This window comes from Nannospalax galili, unplaced genomic scaffold (assembly GCF_000622305.1).
Source record: "Nannospalax galili isolate Female #2095 unplaced genomic scaffold, S.galili_v1.0 scaffold1555, whole genome shotgun sequence".
NCBI classification, from domain to species: domain Eukaryota; kingdom Metazoa; phylum Chordata; class Mammalia; order Rodentia; family Spalacidae; genus Nannospalax; species Nannospalax galili.
In genome coordinates, this window is record NW_008336680.1 from 49,842 (window position 1) to 58,736 (window position 8,895).

The 8,895-nt window shown below is 45.8% G+C and overlaps 1 long non-coding RNA gene across 2 annotated transcripts; it reads left to right on the top strand.

Annotated features, from left to right (window-relative positions):
- Positions 1–5,235: 5,235 nt before the first annotated feature.
- LOC115070056 lies at positions 5,236–8,889 on the top strand. 2 transcript variants are annotated; one of them, XR_003849258.1, is made up of 4 exons: positions 5,236–5,309; positions 6,626–6,723; positions 7,486–7,666; positions 8,478–8,889. It is a non-coding gene; the product is annotated as an uncharacterized LOC115070056 (long non-coding RNA). The 2 variants fall into 2 exon arrangements; XR_003849257.1 differs by lacking the exon at positions 5,236–5,309 and adding an exon at positions 6,120–6,197.
- The last annotated feature ends 6 nt before the right edge of the window (positions 8,890–8,895 follow it).

Genomic DNA, 8,895 nt, shown 5'->3' on the forward strand with positions numbered 1-8,895 from the left:
TTCTACCCATTCTGTTTCACGACCTCTAGGAATGGGCACATGTTCTCATGGGGCTACAGAATCCTTACTATCTGCTGAAGGTGCACTTGCAAATTCCACATATGCACGAGTGGCTTTAGCACCTTCCCCATCTTCAGAAAGTTTTCTCAAAATTTCCAAAGGTATAGAAGGAGTCCCAGGTACAGAGACATATGCACCAGACTCTATAGTGCCATCCACATCCCTGGATTTGCAAATCCCATCTGCTGCATACTCAGAAAAGGGCATCCCTCTTTCTCCTTCTCTGCAAGCATCTCAAGGATTAATACCACTTATCCCAGGAATTCTGAAACATTCTACATCTGCCCAGCAGACTCAAGGATGTTTGCAATCTTCCCCACAGCCTCTGCAAAATTTGCTATCTGGTCTTGGGACTTTAGAAACATCCAAATCTAAATCAGGTTCTTTAGAACATTTGAGAAGTAAGCAACACAGGCATTCTCCCTCTCGGAAGGAGAACAGCCAAAGTTCTTCCCCTCACCAAAGAGGCCATAGGCATTCCACTTCTACTAATACATGTACGACACATGGGCCCACTGAAGAACTGTATTTAAGACCGATTGCCCCACATGAATTGGGCTTAAGGAATGTACCCTACTGGCAAAAAGGCCACAGAATTCGAAGGTCTATGTATAAGAAATTTCAACAAGATCTTGCTGAACAAGCGTCCATGAAACCTAGCCTCACTCAGGAAGAGGGCCTCAAAAAATCCCACCACCAGGCCACAGACAGCCCACTTCTACCAAATTGAGATTGAGGCAGACCTGTGTTCAAGAGGGTTTAGGGTGTTGTCCATCAAAGGAACAGAGGTTCACGCCTTCCTCCTCCGTGAAGAGGGGTACCAGATCTTACCCCTCTGAGCAAAGCGAGACAAGCCCTACTGTTACTTCCCAAGGGAACCTCAAATCTTCTGAGTCGACAGAAGGGGACTTAAGTGACACTTCCTCTCATTATGAATGCCTCAGTTGTTCTGATTCTCCCCAGGGATCCCTCAGACAATCCAAATCTAACAAAAGCAGACATGTCTCCTGTTCCCAAGGGAACATCAGTCCTTCCCCTTCAGAAAAAGAAAGGAACAATCCTTCTACTTCAGCCAAAGATTCTCCCACATGGACATATTTAATGGACCCTGTATATGATACATATGCAAGTCTCACACATTCCCTCTATTACCAAGGGCGCCTCACACACTCTGAACATGGCAGTTCCAGCTTTGATTCTTCTGTCCTGGGAGGCCACAGATACACTCACAATCTCCAGTGTAACTTGAGGAGGATCCCACTTGAAAAGAGGAGATGCACACCTTCCCTCTGCCCTCAAGGACGTCTCGAATCTTCTCAATATCATCAAGCGAACCAAAGATTTTCCCAGTCTGAACAAAGGGTCCACAGACAGGCCTCCTCTAAGGACCTGGATTATAACCACGAGGGGTTCAGAAATTTCTGCTCTGATCTACGCTGTGTCAGACCTTCAACTTGTACCCAGAAGGGCTTCAGGCATGTCTTTACCCAGAAGGAGGACCCACATCATCTGGACCTGTCCATTGGGTCCTCTACCACGTACCAGATCAAGAAAGGAGTATGAGACCCATCCCTTCATATCAAGGGGACTTCACAAATTCTTCCACAAATGAGAGCCTCCCACGTTCCCACTATTACCAAAGGGGACTCAGCTACAACCCATCTGCACACAGGAGGTTTGGATTATCACTCTACTATAAAGAATGCGTTAGACTTTCAACATCGACCCAAGGGGGGGCTCAGATTTTCTTCAAGAGGAGGCTTCAGGTGAGCACCCTCTGACAAAGAGGCAGTCAGAACTCTCCCCTCTAATTAAGGGCAGGGCAGGATATAATGCTACCCATGGGGCCTTCAGAAGTAGCCCATCTACCCAAAGAATATCAATATATAACCCCTCTAACTAATGTCATAGTAGACCTATTTCATCTCACCAATATGTTGACGGATCCACACCTTCTTCCCAGAAGCTCTGACGGCCTCCCCTTTAAACCAAGTGTGGCTCACATCCATGCTCTCTCACCTCCAGGGCCTAGACAACTCCCCTTCTGTTGAAAGGAAGCTGAACTCATGCTTGTCTGAGATCCCAGAGCTTCAGAGTATCCAGGAGAGGCAGTCACAGAAAGTTGAGAAGATTCTAGAACTTGCTGACTTCCAAAAGTGACCTTACATGTTCCAACTTGGACCCAAGGGAGTCTTTTACCCCCTTACTTTCCCAATATGGCCTAGGACTTTCCACCTTGTAGAACAGTTTCGTGGGCCTCCCTGATTTGCCTGAGGAAATCTCATCAATTACCATCTTGACTAAGTGGCATCAGAATTGCCTTTCTGACAAAGCAAACCTTACACCTTACACTTCAAAACCCCAGGGTTCCAACCTTTCCCAAAGACCGAGGGTGCCCCAATCCTATCCCTCTGGCACAAGCATATCTCACACCTTTCCCCAAAGACTCAAGAGCATCTCAGGCATAGCCTTTAAAACCATGGAGCATCGTGTGGCCATGCTGGAGGAAGAACATCAGTAGGGGTGGGCTTTGAGAATATGTAGTTTGCCCACTTCCAGGGTGGCTCTCTCTGCTTCCTGTGCTTGCTTGAAGATGTGAGTCCTCAGCTTTCTGCTCCCACCACCTCCTGCCATGCCTCCTCCACCATGATGGACTCTCCCTCTGGAACCATGAGCCAAATAAACTCTTCCTTCTGTAAGTGGCCTTGGTCATTGTGTTTTATCATAGCAACAGAAATGTAACTAATATACTTTTCTAACCACCTAAGCACTATTTATTAACCATTACTGAGCAGACCCAGCTTCCTGAACACAAACTTGAGGAAGCAACCTAGCTTCTTGCCTAGCCAAGCTCTTCAACAATTCTAAGACTGCTGCCTGGACTCTGGAAGATTCTACTAAGAATACAGAGTTCCTAAACTGTGAGGGAGACGTGGAGCTCATGAGGAAATGCTAGAACCTTCTCTACTGCACAAGGTATGAGAGACAATTCACCTTGTGTCTAAAACAGTGAGATTTTTCCCCCTCTGGCCAAGAGGGTAGAAACATTTACCTTTACCCAAGAGGGCCTCAGAATTTCCCTTACCTGGTCTACACGTCTTCTGCTCTTTCCAAGGGACCTCACTACTTCCAACTTTGATGAAGGCTTCCCGAAGAGTCAAAAGGGACCTCAGACCTTCCATTTGCCCAATGTGGGCTTAGACATTGAATTGAATAAAGTCATAAAGCCGTTATGAAGTAGGCAGGCTTCAGATCTTCCTCTTCCTATTCAAAAGGACCCAGTCCTAGTCAGTCTGCCAAACATGGACCTTAGACCCACACCCTCAGCACCAGAGACCCTCAGACCTCATGTTCTAGCCTCTTTGAACAAAGGGACTTCTATCACTGCCTTTCTGCTAAATGAATGCTTAAAGGACCTGCAGACAAGGGAGGGGGTGTCTCACTTCTACTCTCTTCTCCCCGGGGCTTCAGTTCTACACACTCTGACCAGGGGAGTTCCAGAGCATCCCCTTCTGTCCATGAGGGCTTCAGACCTACCTCCTACCTAAAAGGCCCTAATACCTTCCTCCTCTGACCTGGGTGGTCAGGAAAATGCCTTTGTGAAGAGTCCTCAGACAATTCAGGATTGCTGTCACAGGGCAGAAGAGTAAAAATCTAAGCCCCAAACTTTGATCATCTACCTTCAAAGTGATCACCAGAAAAGGAGAGACCCCCAACTTCCATGTCACACTTGTGCAGCTGAACAAAAATTTGTGTAGAGCACAGATCCAGGGACTGCATCCAATGTAGTGGAACTCTCAGACTGCTGCCAAGATGCCCGAGTCCCTAAAGATATGGTTATTGTAGACTATAAGGAAGAGTTGGAAGCTAATGAGGTATCGCCTTGACCTTCTTCCCTCTGCACAAGGGAGCTGGAGACCTTCATTTTCTACCTTCAGGGTTCTAGGACCTTACTGTTCTGCCTGACATCTTTCCCTCTGAAAAAAAAATGTGGCCTTAAACTTCCCCACCCTTTTCTGCTCCTCACATCTACCCCTCTCACCAACAGGGGCTTTGCAGTAATAGGCCCCCAGGATAAGGAGACACCCATAAACTTCGGCTTTAGCTCCCAGCACCAAAGAGTAACAGAGCCTGAAACCCAAGTCACCTGCCTTTAATTCAGTCACCAGAAATGGAATGGCCCCATCATTTCTGCCCAGAGCTAGCTATACACAAACTTGAGGTGACAAAAGCTGGTACAGTGAAAAATGCTGTTAGAAGAATGCTGAGATTGCACCTGGTCACCTGACGAGTCAGTTCAAGAGATGGATGTCGTAAACTATGAAGCATTACAAGGTGACGAGAACTTCAGGGAACTTTCTCCACTGCACAAGGTACCAGAGACATTGACATTCTGTGCCAGGGATTATGTAACTTTGACCACTTGCCAAAGGGAGGTCAGATCTACAACTTAGTTGTGTTTCTGAGGTTCCCTTTTGTACAAGGATGCCACAGCTACCTCTCCTAAGCTACCCTACTCTTTCCTACTTCACTGAAGTGGATATCAGACCCTTTCATAGTAAAAAAGTGATCTCAGACCTACTCAGTTTGCCCAAGGGAGGCTTAAACATTAATATTACGAACAGGCCCTCACTCATTCTTACCAAATGAACTTCAGACTTTCCCCTCTCACTAAAGGAACTCCAGATCAAGGACACTAATCCACTGGGTGTGAAAAAGGAAGCATAAGACTATCATACTCTGCTCAAGAGACTATGTAGGGTCTACTTCCTTCAACCAAGGGGACTTCAGGCATTGCATTTCTGCCTAGGGTAGAAATGGGACAACTCTTTGTGAGGAAATGGTTTTCAGAACGGAGCCTTGCTACCAAGGGGGATGTCAACCTTTACCTTGTGCTCAATAGGGCTACAAGCAGACACGCTTCAACTGCTGGTACCTTAGAGCTTCCCCTTCTGACCACGGTAACCTCATAACTGCCATTCTTACTAAGATGATCTTAGAGACTCCCTCTCTGACCAAAGTTTCAGGGAAATATTTTTGCAACCAATGTGTCCTCAGAACACTCTGCTTTTACCTCATAGGGGAGATGATGCCAAACTAAAAGCAGAACTCAGGCCCTGTGCCTTTATCCTGGTCAACAGAAATGGAATGTCCCCATCGTTTGCTTTCAGACCTGCTCATCTGAACACAACCTTGAGGGATCATCAAAATACCCTGACTGCTGCCTGGACTCCTGAAGATTCTTCCAGGTAACTGTAACTGGGAAAAATACTTGAAAGCTACTGAGGCAATTCGGGAGACCTATTCAAATCCCCAAGTTTAACTGGACCTTCATCTTCGCCCAAGAGAAAACTGGATCTTCCAGTTCTGCCAATCCTGGCCAGGGAATTTTCCTCCCTGAATAAGGAAGTTCAGAATGTCTCCCTTTGACAAATAAGCCTCAGAAGAGATGGACAGAGAGTATCAGAACTCTCCTCTTCCCTAGAAAACTCCCATTCTTTTTTAAAGAAAGAATTCATCAGAACTAATTCAATGTCATAGTGAGGGTCAATCCTTCCTCTCTTAACAATGTGGCCTTGGGGACATTATCCTCTGACCAAAAAGGCATAAGACCTACTGTCTTTAACCTAGGGAATTCTGACATTTCTATGTGTCCAATGTGATACTAGATGTTTCCTTTTGAATAAGAGGGCATCATGCCTTTTACTCATTGTCCTTTGGATCTCCAGAGCATCCCTTTATTTACATGGAAACCACAGATCTACCACTAGCTGACACAACCTTAAACATTCTTACTCACTGGGAGCTGGGGTCGTGAAATAGGAGACTAGAAAAATATTCCTAAGGTAAAGGAACCTCAGACCACTCTGGTGTGAGGTCCCAGAGCAAGGAACTCACATAACCTGCCTTTAAGCTTGTCACAGGAAATAGTGAGGACACACCCTATGTGCCAACACCTGTGAGGCTTGAGGAGGTCACCAAGACAGATACAGTTAACCAGCATGTCAGAAAAATGCTCAGATTCCTTCAAGAACTTCACGGAGTTTCCAATGGACTGTTTTAGACTTTGATGAAGAGCCGGAATCTGAGGAGGAAATGCCCTGTCCAGGAGGCCTAATGCTCCTCCACTGCACAAGGTACCTGCTCCATTTATTTACCTACTGCTCAAGTGGGTTTGGAATCTTCTTTCTTCTCCCTAATCTTTCTATTACTTTTTACTCTCTGAAGTCTGGGGCAAGAGACTTTCTCCTCCTGCTCAAGATTTCCTATCTAACATAGCTGACCCAAGTGTGGGTAGGGCTCAGGACTTTCCCTGAGGGAAACTACTCAGGAGAATTCCCCCTTAACACCAAGGTGGTCCACTGTGGTTAGAGTCCTCAGAACACAATCTGAGAATGCAGAAGGATTCCAGGCCACTGCCTTCAGGCTAGACATCAGAAGTGGTACGATGTCATCCTCCTGCACAGATTTGTTTGGCTGAGGACAACCCCAAGGAGGCAGTCTAGCATGGGAGGGCCACACATGCTGGTCACAAATACTAACATTGCTGCCCAGTTTGTTGAAGGTTCCGCTGAAGACATCTTAAACTGATGGATATCTTACACTGTGACAGATCATTGGAAGCTGTTGAAGAAATGTTTAGGCCTCACAGCAGAGAAGAAGGTATGGGAGACAAGTCAACTTGCCCTCTACATGGTATGGGATCCCCCGCCACATACCCCACCCCCACGCATCAAGAGAGTACAGGTCTTAGCATTTGTCCAAGATGGTATCTGATTTTCCCTGCTGACTCTGCACACTCACCAAGAGAGGATGATAAATACGTGCTTTGAACAATGGGGATATAGATCCACACTAGCTGGATCTCCTTGATCCGCAGAGTAACAAGCAAAGTGTAGGACCCATGTCATCTATGTTCAATTCAGTAACCAGAGAACATGTGACTCTATTATTCTTTCCTAGATCTCCAAGATCTGGGCATTTTAACACAAACTACTGGAGATGACAGTCGTCCAAGCTGAGTACTAAGATTGTACCCACCGACTGATGACTGTAAGCAAAATATGGATGAGATACACTGTAAAATATACTTGAAACAACATTCAGTAATGAGACCTTCCCTTCACTGAAGAAGGTAAGAGGGACAGTCACCTGCCCAAGGAATTCTGGAATGGTCCTACCATATCTGCTTGGCCTAAGATATTCTTCCTAAGAATGTGGCCTGACCATCACCTTCTGCCTAATAGGGTCTTATACATAACTCTTCTGATCAATTATGCTTAGTATAATCTTCTGATGAAGAAGACATTCCTCCATTCTTCTTGAAGTCCAGGAGCCAGAGAGAAATGAATAGAACCTGTTCACCAAGCCGTCTGCGTTCAATCCTGTCACCCTAAATGAATGTTCCCCATTATTTCTACCCAGGTCCAGAACACTGAAGACAAACTACAGGAGAAGACCAGGACATGGATGGCAATCCAGGCTGTTTTAAAAAGGCTGAGGTTGCTGCTTGGTCTCTGCCAGATTCAAAACAACCTATGGATATTTAAAATCATGAAGACTTTGAAGCTGATGAGCAGTGCTAGGACTTTCTCTACTTCCCAAGGTACCAGGGACATTCACCTTCTAACCAAGGGTAGATGGGATTTTCCCCATTTGTCCAAGGGATTGAGGCCTTCATCTTTGCCCAGTAGGGTCCCTGTGATTGTCTCTCTCACAAGGGTGCCAGAGCTCCAACTCCGGGTTATTTTACTACTTTCCACTTCATTGAAAGGGATGTCAGAGGTCCCAAAGACAAAGGCTGTTTCAGTCCTTCCTGGCTTCCCCAAGGGAAACTTAGATATTAATATTGTGTGAAAAGGCCCTCACTTTCTTACTAAATGGACTTCAGATGTTTTCCTCACTAAAGGAAGCAGCACAGGGGAATAACCCATCCAGTCTGCATAAGAGAGCATAAGACCCTCCCACGTTGCCTAAGGTGTGTGTATGATCTACTGCCTTTGACAACGGAATACATACATTCTTTTTCTGACTAAGTGTAAGTGGAACATGACAATCCTATGAAACCAAAGTCAAAATTGGACCCTGTGGCCAAGGTCATAGGGGAGGGCGACCTTCACAAACTGTCAAAGGGCTTCAAGTATACCCTGTGACCATGAAACCATAGAGCTTCCTGGCCCCTTGTCCATAAAGACCCTGCACTATCCTACTTGCTAAGATGGATTAGAGCTTCCTCTTCTCTTCAAAGTGCCAGGCAAACACGTTTCCAGCCAATGCAACCTTAGAACACTGCACTTAGTAGAACGCTCAGAACACTTAGATCCTGGTGAAGGTGATACCAAGCTGAAACCTGAAATCAGGCCATCTGCCTTGAAGCTGGTCAACAGAAATGGCATGTCTCTGTCTTTCATTCCCAGACCTACTCAGCTGAACCCAAACTTGCAGAGTCATCAAATCTCAGGTCCCTCCCTCAGCCTGGTCACAAGTTCTCTGACTGCTTCCCAGGCTCCAGAAGGTGCAACTCAAGGTATGGTATCTGTAAATGGGGTGAAAGGTGGAAGCTAATGAGACTGTTCTGGAATCTTCTTCAGTATCCAAGGTAACATGGGTTCTTCAAGGAAAACTTGACTATTTCATTTGTCAAAATGGCCAGACAATTTTGCTGTAAGTAAGGAAGTTCAGAACTTTAGCTTTTCCCAAAAGAACGGCAAGTTGATTTTGTAACTCGGACCACTGCCTTACTCCTGTATCCCTCAATATCTATGTTCTATCCTATATGCCCAGACCTGTTAAGATGAACATACTCTGGACGAGGACACTGAGCCAAAGACTGCC